This window comes from Ambystoma mexicanum, chromosome 3p (assembly GCF_040938575.1).
Source record: "Ambystoma mexicanum isolate Mex_15411 chromosome 3p, UKY_AmexF1_1, whole genome shotgun sequence".
Taxonomy (NCBI): Eukaryota; Metazoa; Chordata; class Amphibia; order Caudata; family Ambystomatidae; genus Ambystoma; species Ambystoma mexicanum.
Window position 1 is genome coordinate 147,958,276 of NC_090925.1, and position 16,358 is coordinate 147,974,633.

The 16,358-nt window shown below is 49.4% G+C and overlaps 1 long non-coding RNA gene across 1 annotated transcript in view; it reads left to right on the forward strand.

The window, feature by feature from the left end:
• The window catches only part of LOC138580175 (uncharacterized), a 335,367-nt gene extending 321,611 nt beyond the window's left edge, over positions 1–13,756 (forward strand). Inside the window, exons 3-4 of the long non-coding RNA XR_011304197.1 lie at positions 13,469–13,575; positions 13,665–13,756. This is a non-coding gene — a long non-coding RNA (uncharacterized lncRNA). The remainder of the gene's footprint in view (positions 1–13,468; positions 13,576–13,664) is intronic.
• The last annotated feature ends 2,602 nt before the right edge of the window (positions 13,757–16,358 follow it).

Consider the following 16,358-nt stretch of genomic DNA (forward strand, 5'->3'; position numbering starts at 1 on the left):
TATCATATAACTTAAAAGCTCTAGTGCAAGTCAAATAACATTTTAGAAATATTAACACATTGCTTCCGCCATTTTGGAAGTAAAACCGGCTGCCAAATTCAGCACACAAAACAAATTCAGGTAAAGAGTGCAAAACAGGTGTTGTTTTGGGTGGTAATGGGTGGGAAGAGGTGGAAAATCACCTAGCTTTGACTTCGAGATGGGTGTTAAATGGGTGGACACATAGCCAAACAACACAAATACATCCTCATATGTCATCTGCATTGAAAAACATTACAGACCCTCATTCAAAGCCCCTATTTGAAGCTTTTATATTAAAGCTCATATTTTAATGACAATAGTTTTGGCTTAAAGGTAACGCTTTCAGCGCCACCTAGTAGGCAAAACGAATGAGGCTGTCTGACAAGAGGGAGGAGGAATACAGGGCAAAGATCTTATCTCTGCTCTGTGTCCCTCCTCAGCCTTGTTCCTGAAGAAAAACGGTGCAAAGCTGGTAATGGAAGCATAAAGGCATTATGCCTTGCTTTTACACTTCTATTTTCTGCTCTGCCCAGATTAAAATGAGACTGCTTGTGTGCTGTACTTAACGACTGGGAAGAGGTTACCATGGAGCATACCTTTTGATCACTAGGGAACTAGCCGGAAAATGAATGAATCATTTACCAGTCAGGCTGTTTCTGTGCTCACTGGACTGCTTCTGCGGTGCATAGAGAAATAAACCTGGCTCACTGTTGCCACAAGCATTTGATCTTGGGTGTAAATTTACATCACAAGGGCTGTAGACTTGCAGGAACACCGCACACCTGCAAAACGGACAAATTGACTCTTGAACTGAACTCAGGCATGTCGGTGGTTGGCAAGGGTCCACCAACTAAGGACCCTCGTAAGTCCACAGGTGCTGCCCCTGAGGCTGGGAATGCCAACACGACCCTCAAACCATTGGTGATGGTGCAAGGGGGATGCAGATTATGGGGGTTGCTTCGGCCAGGGCTCTTAAGGAACAAGAGGGGGCCTGAAGCTTTCTCTGGACCAAACAGGGGAGGACCAGTGGTGGGCCGGGGCTACTGAGTGTGTGGGCGGGCCGGTGAATGTTCGGGGTGAATGCTTCTGTTCTGTTCGGGACTGCAAGATGACGACGGGGTCACACAAAAAACAGATCGGCAAGCAAAGGAATGATGAATGTGCAGACACTGGAGCAAAAGCATGTGCCTTGAGACAGAACACTTGATTGGCGCAATCATTGTTAACAATGCCTGCATTTGTTTAAATGCAGATTTTCTGAGATGTGTATAAACATCACAATTTTAAAAAAAGACATAGAGGTGTAGATTTGAACAACACTTCTTTACTGAACTGCCATCAGCAAAGAATGAAAGAGTACATTTAAAACAACTTGGAAAATTGAAAGTACATAACATAAACCCAGGTTGTCTTCTTATTCAGTATTCCAAGTCTTACAAAAGCACGTCGCTCCAGGTTCACTTCCTGTTCTTTGCACATATGCAGACTGAAAAGTAGAAGGAAAATCCTTTCTGGAGCTGGATCTCCTTGCTAATTTCCAAATAGTTGTGAAGAAAAAATATTAGCTAGGGGGAAAAGGGAGAAATACAGGTATGAGGGAGGGACCAAGGGTTTAAAAATCTACAGCTCCATGTCTTCAATAAAATGTGTGATTTTTTAAACCGCTAGCTAGTAAATAGGTATTTTAGGCAAATACACGGAGACTGCGAGTGTTCACATTCCAAGTGCATTAACAGTCACCTGCAAAGGAAACAGTATCACTTTGAAGTAAAATGCTTTGAAGGTGGAATCGCTGGATCAATCAGCCAATCTCAGAATCTCTTGAAGGGATCCCATGGAGAGAAAGGATTTGAGGGACTGGAACTTTGGGAAAATGAGCCCCATCAATGAGACAACAATACCATAAAAATGTGACTCAGGAAATCCACATACCCAGAGTAGGAAAGAAACGGGGGCCAATGATTTCTTGAAAGAAATAAGTAGCTATGAATGATTGACCTGACATCCGTCATCGCCCTTTCATACTGCTTTAAACTTTTGACTATACAAAACTTCTCTTGATCAGGAAGAGCAGGATAATTCATGGTAAAAGAAGCACATTTAGTATGCCTATTAATGTGTTGAAACATACCCCCCAAAAAAGGAAAGGACCTAGTGTTGACATCCAGAGTTTTAACATCAGAAATTCTTCTTAAAGAAATGAGGCAAAATAACGTTGTCAGCTCTGCAGACAACTGCTTTAACGATAACATGTTGTTAAGTGGCCATGACAAAAAGCAAATTGAATACGAAATTAGCATCCCATAGGTTAATAAGTTTAACCCTATGGAAAACACGTCACACATATTGATGTGTACTGATTTCCATCATACCCATCCCATGGTTATGAAAATCTTTAACTTGCTCAAACAAAAGAGATAAGAATCTCAGCGTCTCAATGGGGAATGCTGAATTGGGACCATAAAAACTCCCCACACACCAGGGAACTCAAGCTCCCAGAGCTCTCTGATAAACCTTGGACGTTTTGTGGACCAAGATTTCCTGATAATACAGGGCGCTATTGCCGAAAGACCTTCAACATGCCAGGATTAACATGCCAGTCCTTCAAAATGCCAAATACTCCCCAACTCCAAATGGAGGGACTTGTAGGAACAAATCTGTGTGCATTTCCGTCTGGGTCCAACTGAATGTAAAGAAACATAGGTATCAGGGGGAGCACATCCATGGATATTCTTACAAGGCTAGATACCGACCATAAGATGCCCAGAAAAACTGAAGAGTTCTGTATCCTCACATGCTCAATCAGTTACGGAATCATGAGAAAGGGAAGTCATAACTCTTGATTCCCGTCTAATTTTGTTTGAAATAATCCCAGCCCACTGCTTCTGAGTCTGGTATCCAGCTGTAGAAATGTGTGGGTGGAGAATGTATACAAAATGCAAAGTGGTCTACCTGTAGGGTTCGGCACCAAAGATATATTCTGCGAATGATAGATGGATGTAATCTCGTTGCTGGAGTTCAGACTATGTCTGGAATTCTAGTCAGCTACTGTATTGTGTAGGCCATGAAGAATATTCTGCCGGAAACACAATCTGACTACATAGAGAAAGGTGATAAAGTAAGTTCCTAATTTGGGAACTCCCGTCCCCTGCACACTATTTATGGCTAAGAAAGCTCAATTGATTTATATCTCATAAGGGAATCTCAGTGAAATATAGTAATCAGATTACATTCTATACAAGTACATATTTTTTAAGAAAAAAGGCATTCAAATCAAATGATTTAGGAACAACTTCAGAATAAATTTGTTCTCAAAGATGATTTCTTTTTCATATTAATATGCCCAATGCGTTTCAAGATCATTTCTCTTCATCAGGGGCTGTAATAATTGATTCAACTAACAAAATATTCTATAAATACAAAAGAAATGTAAACAAATATGTCAGAATTGGATTTTGAACAACTCATAGGGGGTAATTCATAGAAATCAGCGCACAAGTGGTGCACGCGGCTGGCGCACAGTGTGCGCATGCGGCAGTCTGCGCCAGCCGGGTGCGCCAAAACCCATTTCAGCGCACAGCATTTTCATGGATTTCAACAACCATAACCAGCCGTGGCGCAGAGTGCTGCAGCGACCGTGCAGCAGCGCCAGTTACGCCCCCAAACCCGCCCGTGAGCCATGAACAGCGCACAAATCCAGTACATGGCGCAAAGGCCAGTGGACCAGCATACAGCCCCCCAACCACGAAAACGCGTGTAAAATTCCCCGCGCATGCCCCAGAATACATGTACCCCACTCGCGCTTGGCCAATAGCGTGTAAAACTCCCTGCGCACGCCCCAGAATACACGTAACCTGCTTGTGCCAGGTAAATTGCGTAGATATAGTAACCCCTGTCGTGTTTGCTGCCTGTGGGGCATGGCCAGGGTGGATGGGCTGCCTGCGGGGCATGGGGAGGGTGAGTGGGTTGCCTGTGGGGCATTCCCAGGGTGGATGGGGTGGCTGCGTGTATTTTGTGGGTGCGCGGGGACTTACACACGCGACAGGCCTTATGCGAGCATGGTACGTGTATTACTAGGGTACGCAGGGAGTTTCACACGCGACAGGCCTTGTGCAAGCGTGGTACGTGTATTAGTGGGGTACGTGGGGAGTTTCACACTAGACAGGCCTTAGGCGATCAGGGTACGTGTATTTTGGGGGTGCATGGGGAGTTTCACACGTGTCAGGCCTTGTGTGAGCAGGGTATGTGTATTGCTGGGGTACGCGGGGAGTTTCACACACGACAGGCCTTGTGCGAGCGTGGTACGTGTATTACTGGAGTACGCAGGGAGTTTCACACGCTACAGGCCTTGTGTGAGCGTGGTATGTGTATTACTGGGGTACGCGGGGAGTTTCACATGCAACAGGCCTTGTGCGAGCGTGGTACATGTATTTTGGGGGTGCGTGGGGAGTCTCACATGCGATAGGCCTTGTGCGAGCGTGTTACGTGTATTTTGGGGGTGTGCAGGGAGTTTCACACGCGATAGGCCTTGCCAAAGCAGGGTACGTGTAATTTGGGGGTGCACGGAGAGTCTCACACGCGATAGGCCTTGGGCGAGCAGGGTACATGTATTTTGGGGGTGCGCGGGGAGTTTCACATGCGACAGGCCTTGTGCAAGCAGGGTACGTGTATTACTGGGGTACGCGGGGAGTTTCACACACGACAGGCCTTGTGCGAGCGTGGTACGTGTATTACTGGGGTACACGGGAGTTTCACACGTGACAGGCCTTGTGCGAGCGTGTTCGGTGTATTCCTGGGGTACGTGGGGAGTTTCACATGCGACAGGCTTTGCACGAGCAGGCTACGTGTATTTTGGGGGTGCGCAGGGAGTTCCACATGCGACAGGCCTTGCCCGAGCAGGGTACATGTAATTTGGGGGTGCAAGGGAAGTCTCACACACGATAGGCCTTGTGCAAGCGTGGTACGTGTATTTTGGGGGTGCACGGGGAGTTTCACACGCGACAGACCTTGTGCGAGCGTGGTACGTGCATTAATGGAGTACGCGGGGAGTTTAACACGTAATTTTGCATTGTGGGCCCTCCCGGTTGTGCCCTTTCCCCCCTCCCCATGCCCTGCAGGCAGACCACACCACAGGGGACTACCCCATGCCCTGCAGGCAGCCCACACCACAGGGGACTAGCCTACAACCCCCCATTCCCTGCAGGCAGCCCACATGGCACATGCACTCCTGAGCGCACTTGTGAGGCCCGACTCATGTCCCCCTGCACCCCCAGCCACCCAGAAGTGATGGGCACCTGCTTGCAGGCCCCGACTCATGTCCCCCTGCACCCACAGCCACCCAGCAGTGCGGGGCACCTGCCTGTAGGCCCCAACTCATGTCCCCCTGCACCCCCAGCCACCCAGCAGTGGGGGGAACCTGCCTGCAGGTCCCGACTCATGCCCTCTGCACCCCCAGCCACCCAGCAGTGGGGGGCACCTGCCTGTAGACCTGACTCATGTTCCCCTGCACCCCCAGCCACACAGCAGTGAGGGGCACCTGCCTGCAGGCCCCAACTCATGTCCTCCTGCACCCCCATCCACCCAGCAGTGAGGGGCACCTGCCTGCAGGCCCTGACTCATGTCCCCCCAGCACGTCATCATGATCCACACTCATGGCCCTCATGGCGACCCAAATCCCACCCCACGCCACCCCAGTACAAACACCCAAACAAGTATTCCATCCACTCCACATTGAAATCACCATGTCATGATAGATCCCAAATAAGTATGCACATCAATACATGTCCGTCAGACACACACAATGGGGGCAAGGGAATGACAAAACCCACATCGTGACATGCTTGAAACCAATGAGAGAATACCACACAATTGAAGTATGAAACCAAAATGTATTAAATGAAAAATCAATGGAATAAAAGAAAATTACACAAGAGAAAATGATAACAAACAAAAGGCTGGATGTCCCAAAAAAATCAAAAAAATATATCAATGCAGAATCCTAATAAAATCAAATGAAAATGTCTCGAAAGTGTCCGTCCATCAAACTAAATCCAAAGAATGAAAAAAGATAAATCCATTGCTTCATGGGAAAAAAATAAAATAGAGGTCAAATCCAGTCTTCAACTATATACAATGTACAAATCCAGGGTCCAGGAGCCCAACAATTCAAAGGAAACCTACAAAACACACTACCTAATAACCAACTATATACAAAAAGGTGGGGCATAGTCCATGCGCCCCAAATGAAAGAAAAATATAAAGGAAACCTAACACTAATCAACTATGTACAAGGGCGGCGGGCAAGTCCTACGGCTCAGTCTGTGATGTTCCGGGCCAGGGCATCATCGAACTCCACGTCGATGTCCCGGAGGCGGGCCTCTCCCCTGTCCCTGAGGTCTCGCAGGGATGCAGTCATGGCCTGTTCCAACTCCCTCGAGTTGCCTAGAGGCACTCAGCCCGCCTCAATGCCCTGCGCATGGAGTTCTCCACCCTGACCATAGTGAGCTGTGCCTCTTCCGCCCGCCGCCGCTCCTCATCTATCCGCTGGCCCAACCGCTGCCACACGGAAGACACTCCCATTCCAGGGTCCTCCTGCCCCCCGGCCGATGCCTGCCCCTCTGATGTTGATGGCCCCGAGCCATGATGCCTGCCGCTGCCTCCGACGCAACTACCTCTGCCAGCACAACGGCATCTGGGCTGATGGAATCCACCAGCGTCGTTGTGCATGTGCCCTGCCCGATGATGCCGGCACATCCTCCATCTGTTGGGCTCCAGTTGGTGGGGTGTCCACCCCTGCTGGACCTCCGACTCCCGACTGTGGCAGGGATGTGATCTCCACCGAGCTGGCGGCGTTGGTCGGGGCAGGTCCACAGGGAGCCCTCGTGGAATCTGGGCCAGAAGACGGCACAGAGAATGACTGGCGCATAGTCTGCACAGAGGAGGAGAGGCCCGCCAGAGTGCCCGACACATGTAGGAACCTTCGGACAAGGGCCCCTCCCAACTGGGCCATGTTGGTACGCAGCTCTTCATGATGACGTGCGTGGTCCCCCCAGGAAGCACGTACGTCATCACGAATGTCACGCGTGCGCAATGCGCCACCAATCAGGACGGACTCCATACGGTCATGGATCTCCTCGTCCGCACGTAGTGGAGTGCCAGATGACGTGGGCCTCCCCTCTACCTGCGGACGGGCCTGGGATGGGGCATCCCTGCTGGTGCATGGTGGTGCAGTCACAGGGTCAGGGACAGTGACATGCACAGGCCCCTCCGCGGCGACCTGTGCTGCCTCCTGCCCCTGGCCCTGGACTGCACCACTTGCACCAGTGGTACCACCCCCACCAGGCCCCATGTGCGGCTCAGTAGCGGCCTCCTCCTCCTCTGTGTACACCACCAACCTGGATGGCTCTGCACCATCTTCCGCCATTGCAAGCCACTGTGGGGGCTCACCTGCCCCTTCTGCTGCAGCCGTAGTGGCAGACGCGGCACCAGTCCCCTCGCTCCTGGATGATGGTAATTCCTGGGAGGGTGGTTGGGCTTTGCGCTGCCGGCCGGTGGAGGCATCCTCTCCACTTTGCTCCACAGCGCCGTCTCCGCCCTCTTATTCACTTGCCGCTGTGTAGAGGGAGACATAGAACACAAGCATTAGGGGACTGCACAATAGTCCCCTAGACAGGAAGCAATAGCACATGAGTGGCACTGTCAAACGTCACTTCCATCATGTCCTTCCGCAACGAATGGGTCAATGCAGGCAACACACATGCAGAAACAGGCACAGCGCATGCAATCAACATTTGCATCCATGTCCAAGGGACTCTATTAACATACAATGTTGTGTTTAAACTCACATGCATCATAGGTCATACTGATCACATGCACACACATCACCGGAGGCTCATGCATCTTGCCTCGTGCACCACAGACACACTGGATACAAGGATGACTAGACTGCATCAGTGATTCAACACATCGTCACAGACATGTGTCAGGCATCCATGGCGTTTCAAAGTCACACACATGCTACTCAGACACACAGACATGTACACCATACATGTCCATGACAGCAGCACCCATCTCTCACACCCCATCCATGTCCAAGAACTGAGACAGGCATGCATTCATGTGTGCATTCCGCATGCTGCTCCGCATGTTGCATTATAACACATGCACCATCCATGTGGTTCACGCATGACTGGTCTCACATGCAGCACCATGATGTCCCTGCACACACACATCCATACATCTGCCTCTGAAGGATCTGGACGTGTAGCGCTGGGTTTATGCATTCCAGGACCCTCATCTGGATGTTGGTCAGGCGGACCCGGCAGCCCTCTGCACCTTCTGCCTTCAAGAGGCGCCGGGCCTTGCTGAGGGTCCTGGACCCGAAGTCCTCCCAGCGCTTCCTGACGTGTTGCATTTCACGGGCTGCCATCCCCTCCACGTTGATGGCAGCCACGATGTCCTTCCAAATCCCCTTCCCTCCTTCAAAGTCGGCGCGTGAACTCCCAAAAAGGGCATCATAATGGCCCAACACTTGCTCCACCAGGATGCCAACTTCATTGTCACTGAAGCTGGCAGCCCTCTGCCTCTCTGCTGGGGGGTTGCCACTGGTGCCAGATGGTGTTGTGTTGGACATGGCAACCCCGAGGCATGTGTGAGTGGGCAACTGGGTCATGGGGCTGGGCTGTGGAGCGATGGTATACCCGTCGGGAGTCTTCTGTTCCAGCAGGGGTGGTCACAGCAACTGGACCCCTGCAGATGGCTGATGTGCAGGCACCAAATAGCAGGGCACGTGGCCAGCAGGCAGGCAGGCAGCAGCAGATGGCAGGTGGGAGCATGCTCGGGGCTCTGGGGGCAGGAAAATGGCCTTCTGGGTAGGAGCGTGGTCTTCCGTGTGTTGTCGCGTGGCCAGCTTGATACGGAGTGATTTGGCATGTGAAAAAACTGCACGTCAGCGTGTAATTCGAGGAAAAGCCCTTAGCGCGTAAGCGCATCTGTGACGTTAAGCGCACTGGTTTTTCCCTCGTGATGGGTGCATAGTGATTCAGCACGTGAAAAAACAGCACGTCCGCGTGTTAATGCTTGTAATCCGAGGAAAGGGCCTAAGCGTGTAAATCACGTGACGCGCGCAGGCGTTTCCCTCAGCACGGGTTAAAGGTGAGCGGGGCCAGCAGTTCGCTGTACATGCCTTTCATGCAGACTGACGTGTGTGTTGCTACTTCGTGTTGTTTAGCGCACCATCACAACTTCACAGCGGATCAAGGAGGTATCTCTTCTTTTCGCGGGCGTATTGGCTACGCATGTTTTTCATCATCACGCTAGTCTGACGGTGAGTCACGCACGCTATATTTCCCACTGCAGGTGCCCCTGTGTATCGCGTACCCGTTTTCGAGGTCATAATAGCCTGCATGTCCCACGCGTACATGTTTTTCGTGTCTCTGGGTCCCACCGCGTACTGCGCGAGGTTAATTCCACACACGTGGGCTACCGGTGGTTGCGTGCATGGTTTTACTGCAGTTTTGGGGTGCCTGAGCATTGCGTGACCCGTCACTTCATCACTGGGGTCACATACAGCCTTGCAGGTGCAGGGGTGTTGGTAACATCTTGTATCCCACCCCCTTCACCCCAATTGTCCAGGACAATTGTCGTGTACACCTCCCATTGCCACTACTACATCTGTGCGGGCACTACTCCATCTGTGCATTGGCTGGGAGGCCACGAAAGGTCAGGGGCACCTCAGCTGGGCGTACTCCACGTGGCGGGCATGGTCAGGGACGTGGCAGGGGTGACCAGGGAGTAGGGGGACTCCAGGGTGTCTAGGGTGGCTGCAGAGGGGGAAGAGGCAGGGGTGCACCAGCTCGGCACGATGTTGTGCCACGTGTTGGTGTAGTCATGCCACCACCCCCTGCGGCTCCGGGAGATGCAGTTCTTGCATCTGGCACTGGCGCCCGTGTGACCCGGCAGTCCGTTTCATCGACTGCCACGGGCCCAAGGGTAGTGGTAGCTGCAGGTGCAGCTGTGGACACCACCACCCAGGTTCAGGGTCTGCCAGCGCAGGCTGCATTGGCACTTGAAGAGTCCATGGAAGATTTCCAGGAGGTCAGGAGGCACACCGTAGGTGCACGCAGGGCTGCCCTGACTGAGGCATGTGTCCCTGGGGCAGTAATGTCGTCTGCTGCCCCGACCAGCCGGGTGTTGGTAAGTGCAGAGGCAGATGCAGCCAACAACACGCCGGTTGTGAGTCTACCAACCAGGACAGTCCCGGTCAATGACACTTGTACAGCGGATGTTGCTGCGCAGGGTCCATTCCAGGGCACCCAGCAGCCACTGACGCAAGTCAGGGCTTCTCTCCATGTTCCACCTGCCACTCCCTCGGCTCATTCCACCAGCGCCACTGCTCATACTGATCAGGGCAGCATTCGCCAGCCAGGGTCCAGACCTGCGTCCAAGAGGAGGAAGGTTGCACCTGCAGCACAGGCTGAGACCCCAGACACAGCTACTGCCTCCAGCACGTCAAGGAAGAAGCCTTTCTGTACGCAGGAACTGGACTTCCTTGTGGACTACGTGCGGGACCACAACCGTGACATGCTAGTGGGGCCGAATTGTCAAACTACGGCTGCCCAGCGTGATACCCACTGGAAGCATGTTGCGGATGATGTGAGTACATTCGGCCATGAGGTGCGCACAGCTGCAGAGTGCAAGAAGCATTGGAATGACCTCAAACGCAGCACTAAGGCCTCTAATTACAACATGACTCTTGTGACTGGCAGTGGGCCAGCACCTGAGGAGGAACACCTCACTCCGCACAAGTCTGTCGTTGCGGGGTTCATACCAACAGAATTGGTCGAAGGAGTGGGAGAGATGCAGGACTTTGATGCCCCATCCAGTGAGTGTTGTTGCGTGTTTGTCAGGGCCATGTGTGTTTTACTTGTGTGATGTGTTGTGCATAACTGCCACTACATGTCATGTGTACATGGTTCTCATGTGCAAGTCATGCAATGCTTCACTGATGCGTGCCTGCTGTGCAGGTTGGTGGACATGTAGAGCAGATGGGGACTGTCCTCATCACCACACTTGCACCCTACTCACATGCTAGTCACCCGGATGCCCCTCCGGTCCATGTTCCAGCTCACTGGCCCTTCTGCATGTAGCCTGGGGTGTCTTTCCTCACAGCACTGGGACTATGTCATTGCATGACTGACGTGCATGTTTCCTCTGCCTGCATGCGGGTACGCCACTTAGGTATGCTCCCTTGCCCCTTCACCCCCCCTGCACCGCCGTCAGTGGTTGAAGTGTAAGAAAAGAAGTAGTGGAACTATGTTCCCTGCTGGCCTGCCCCGCTCATCACAAACCCCATTGCCCTGCCCCCTCCCACACACAATACAAACCCCCAATCTCATTTGCCTGCTCTTTAAGGGAATGTTCAGTGCAGCGCACTGAAAGTGCAAGTTTCAACTTCTTCCTACACTGTTATTTTAAAACGAAACCGTTCCGGAACGGTTTCTTTTTAAAATAAAAGTATAGGAGCTGTAAAACTTAATTTAAAAAAGTAGAGGAGCACCGCTCCCAACCGCTCCCGCTCACTTCGAACACTGACCGCCGTACATTTTGCCGTACTGCAATGGCCTGTTCAAGCCTCCTGTGTACATGCAAACTTCCACCTGCCAACCTGCCAGACACATGCAGTGGGGTACATCCTCTGTCCTTCATGCAGGGTGTTTCACTTGGACTGTGCAGATGGCAGATGCTCCGTAGGGACATGAGTGCCCATTCATGCTCCATGTGCATTCCATGCATGCCCCTATGTGTCCTTGACTGGATGATCATTGTAGTACGTGTCCAGGATGACCTACATTTCATGGCATTTGATCATCCATCCCATGCCCACTCTGGCTCAGTCCTGCATCACACACATGTTTAGGGTGTCACAGTCTGTGTGGGGCACAGGCCCCCCCTGTTTCAGGCCCACTGACTCTTTCCAACTGGTGTAGAGGCCTCTGCACACAAGGGTGTACTACTGAGGGTTCATCATGTGTCCTGCTTACTGTCCCATCATCATCTGCTGTGTTGTCAGTTGACTCAGATGATGCAATTGATGCTAGTCAACACTGTCTGCCAATACACAGGTCTCTGGTCACCCTTTCGCTACCATGATAGTGGACCTGAGAGTGCACAGGCAGGAGGCCAGCACTCACCCCAGAGATAAGTCTCTCTTTGGCTTGCATTTGACTCATTTGGTACAATGTGCATGATGAACATGTTTTCTCTGCTTGAGTATGTGTTATTGTCAATAGTTGTTTTTTGTATTTTGCCTACTTTCCCTTGACAATCCTACTCCCCTCGCCTGCTCCTCTTTCCGGTTATCCTGAATACCAATGCCTGTCCGAACAACATATCGCCTGACCCTCCTTCCCTGCCAGGGTCTCAGAGGCCTGTGTATGTTTGACCTTGCAGCCGCCCAGACCACGGAGGGGGTGGTTGGTTCGTGCCACTCCTGCGCCTGGACACCGGAGCTGTGACAGTCCCCATCAGTTGTTGCATCATCATTGTATGATATGTAACGAACATGGTACCCATCCTGTTGGAGCATTGTTGAACTGTGCTACCTTGGTTGTTCTATCATTGTGCTTGGACATGTGGTTGGACCTTTTCTGCTACTTCACATCATCTACTGGAGACTCTTCCAGGGTTTTTTGGTGCCTACAGGCTTTTTCCCTGGTTTGTGGGTTTGGCTCCTTGGAGTTCTCTGCGATTTGGTATTTTTACCAGTCAAGGTGGCCTCTGACGGGGCTGGACCCTATTTACATGCAAGGTGGAACATGGAGACCAAGGGGTAGGGTGATCCTGTAGCCAGGTAGACTTGAAGGAAGAAGGCTACATACCTCAGACACAGTTGTTCAGAAGGTCATGGTGATGTGTAAATGAGGGAGGACCTTTTGTTGTTGGACATTTGCTTGGGCTACAGTGTTTTGGGCACTCTGACATTGTAATTGTGGGGTACTATGTACATGATGTGTTCTGCTGGTCAATGCCTGTTCCTGTGTTGTGTTTACTTTTCAGGTATCGGGGGATTGGTGTGGTTTGACATGCTGGGGTGTACACATGGGCAATGTTCACATGTGATGTGTACAGGACAGTGAGGGTCACTTGATTTCACATGCATATATTGAGTGCATGTCCCTACTGACACACATAGTTGCACAATGATCCACCACACGTACAACCACCCTTCCATGGCCACAGGTGCACACAGATTGCCTTCTAAGGCCCGCTGTGTCCCTGCAGCGCATGATCTATTGCCATTTGGGGATCCTGTACATGCGTCAATTGGTTGTTTATTTAATTTTTCCTTTTCATCTGATGCTGAAGGTGTATCTGCAACACAATGCGACACAATGGCTGCTCACTGTGCTGTGTTCTGAAGTTACTAACACATGGCGCCATCTTTCAGGTTGCCACTGATGAGACATCGTGCTCATAATTATTCCCTTGAAGTCTGACAACCTCCTACTCTCAATAGAAGGTCTGCTTACCAATTGTCAACTTGGACATTGAGCAGTAAGTCTCCACCCTATCTAATCACATACTGTATGCATTAGTAGGAAGCACTTTTTTTATACATTGTTTTTTCTTTCCTCCAAAATGAGATTCTGAAGACCTCTGAAATCCATATTATTTGGAGCAACATTGTTTAGCATTTCTCCACCACCCTTGTACACTACAAAATAAGGAGAACACGGTATGCTTTACCATACTTTATAAGAACAATCTTATTTAGGTAACAACTGATGTATGAAACCACTTATTAGTTTAGGCTTCTGGGCACTATTTGTAATGCTTTTGTTTAACATGAATTACAGATCTAGTTGTTTATAAGAATATTAGATTATGAATCTACGGTATTCATTAACACTGAGGTTTTGTTAGGATGAATAAGATCCTCCATCGTATTGACACATGTGTAAGTTTGTCTTTGACACTAGTTGTTCAAAATCCAATTCTGACATAATTGTTTAAATTTCTTTCGTATTTATAGAATATTTTGATTGTTGAATGAATTATTACAGCCCCTGATGAAGAGAAATGATCTCAAAAAGCGTTGGGCATATTCATATGAAAAATAAATTATGTTTGAGAACAAATTTATTCTGAAGTTGTACCTAAGTCATTTGGTTTGAATGCCTTTTTTCTTAAGAAATATGTACTTGTATAGAATGTAATCTGATTACTATATTTTCACTGAATTTCCCTTAGGAGATATAAATCAATTGTGCTTTCTTAGCCATAAATAGTGTGCAGGGGACAGGAGTTCCCAAAGTGGGCTCTTATTTTGTCTCTATTTGTATGTACATCCCATATGCAAGGGCTGTTAACGTTTTCCCTGCACCTTGAATCATCCTAAACATAGCTCTCTTTCTCATAAGAGAGAAAAAACCTCTTCATCTAATGGTTTTCACAGATAATTAAGAGTGCTAGGTGTTCACCTTCTATTTTGTTACATAGAAAAAAGTGCCTAATCTCTGTCACGATTTCCATCAGGAACTGCATGATAGAACCTCTCTTTTTGTTTATGCATTGAACCACTGAAATGTTGTAACATTTCAGAAGAAAGTAACAGTTCACCTGATATCTTGCAAGACTCTTCAGAATGAAGGAACGTGCCATCAAAACCAAACAGTTGACGTGAAGATCCTTCACATGGAGGTCCATTTCCCTGCAGTGCATCACCCAATCCAAGAGGCTGTCATCTGATTCTAAATGGCACAATCAGGGGACATTGCAACATTGCTCTGCCATTCCAACCCTGTATGTGGTCCAATCACCACTAGAGTTCTATCTTGAAATTCATGGAGAGATGAATTTCATCCAAGTAACCGAGGCCCCACCTAAAGTGAAGTGCTTTCAACCTCTTTGATGCCAGATAATGAATGGGGTTTGGAAAAATCACTTGAATCGATTCAGATAAAAAATGCAGGATACGAGCCAGAGTTCTCACAGATATCTTTTGAGCTGCCAGGACCAGCAGAGGGACTTGAATTCGATCTATGTAAAACACAATAATCTCTATCGACTGAAAGTTCTTACAGTTGATTGCAAAACCCATGCTCTGCAAGAGAGCTAATGAGATTTACAGATGGCTTACCGCTAGGTGTTTGAACTTATATATTAAAGGAATGTTGTCCGGATAAATAATTAGCCAAATGCACCATCCCTTGAGTGCTGCCACTATTGGTTTCAAAATGTTTGTGAAGAATCAAGGGGAAGACGAGAGGCCGGATGGAAGGCAAACACATTTATATTTCCTGTCATTCCACACAAATTGCATATAATTCTGATGGAGGTGATAAGCATCCACGAGGTCCAGCCTGACCATCCCAATCTCCTGAATACTGCCATGAATCATTAGTGCAATAAAAACCAAAGGTCAGAAAACAATAGGAACACCCTTGACTTTAGATGTACAACGATGTTCCTATTCAATTCCCACCCAGGTATCACTTGTGGAGAGTGTGCGTGGTGTGACGAATCACAGGAATGGGGAGGTGATTCCGCATTGCAATACCCTCCCAAGAGCTACAGGCAAGGGGGACCTCACTGAGAGAGACTCCCTCTTTGGGGTCCAGTACACCCGTTCCGAACTTCCTAAAAACCATCTTAATAACGCCTCTGAGAACATTTACTATGGAAACATGTATGAAGAATTAACCAGTATGTACTACTGTCACTCAGAAACTTAAATTACCTCTTTGAACAAAATATCCCATTCAACGAGGACGTGGAGGAGGATATATGGAGAAAGAGAGAAGCCATGCGAGAGGAAAGGAGGAAGACCAGGACATATGCAGGGGAAGACCCAAGCAGTGGAGGGAGGAGACTATCGCGAAGAAAATCCTGCAAGTTACAAAACGTGAGAGCTGCTGCCTGCTGCAGGGAGAGTCGTGGACATGCAGCGTCCTGTTACCAGAAGAGAACAAGAAACTGAAATAGATAAGCAACGTATTACATGGAAGGGAGAGAGCTTTAGACGTGCAGCATCCTATGATCAGAAAGAAATGACAAGCCGAAATAGACGTGCAGCATCTTACCAGAAGAGAGAGCGAGAGAGGAATTGGACGTGCAGTGTGCTGTGCTCAGAAAGGAACGCAAAGCTGAAATAGGCACGCACAATCTTACCAGGAAGAGAGAGCGAGAGAGAGAATTGGAAGTGCAGTGTGCTGTGCTCAGAAAGGAACGCAAAACTGAAAAAGACATGCAGCATCTTACCTGGAGAAGAACGAGAGAAGTAGTCGAATGCAGAGCGTCCTGGAGTCCAAAGAGGGAGAGAAACAGAAGATTGTGGT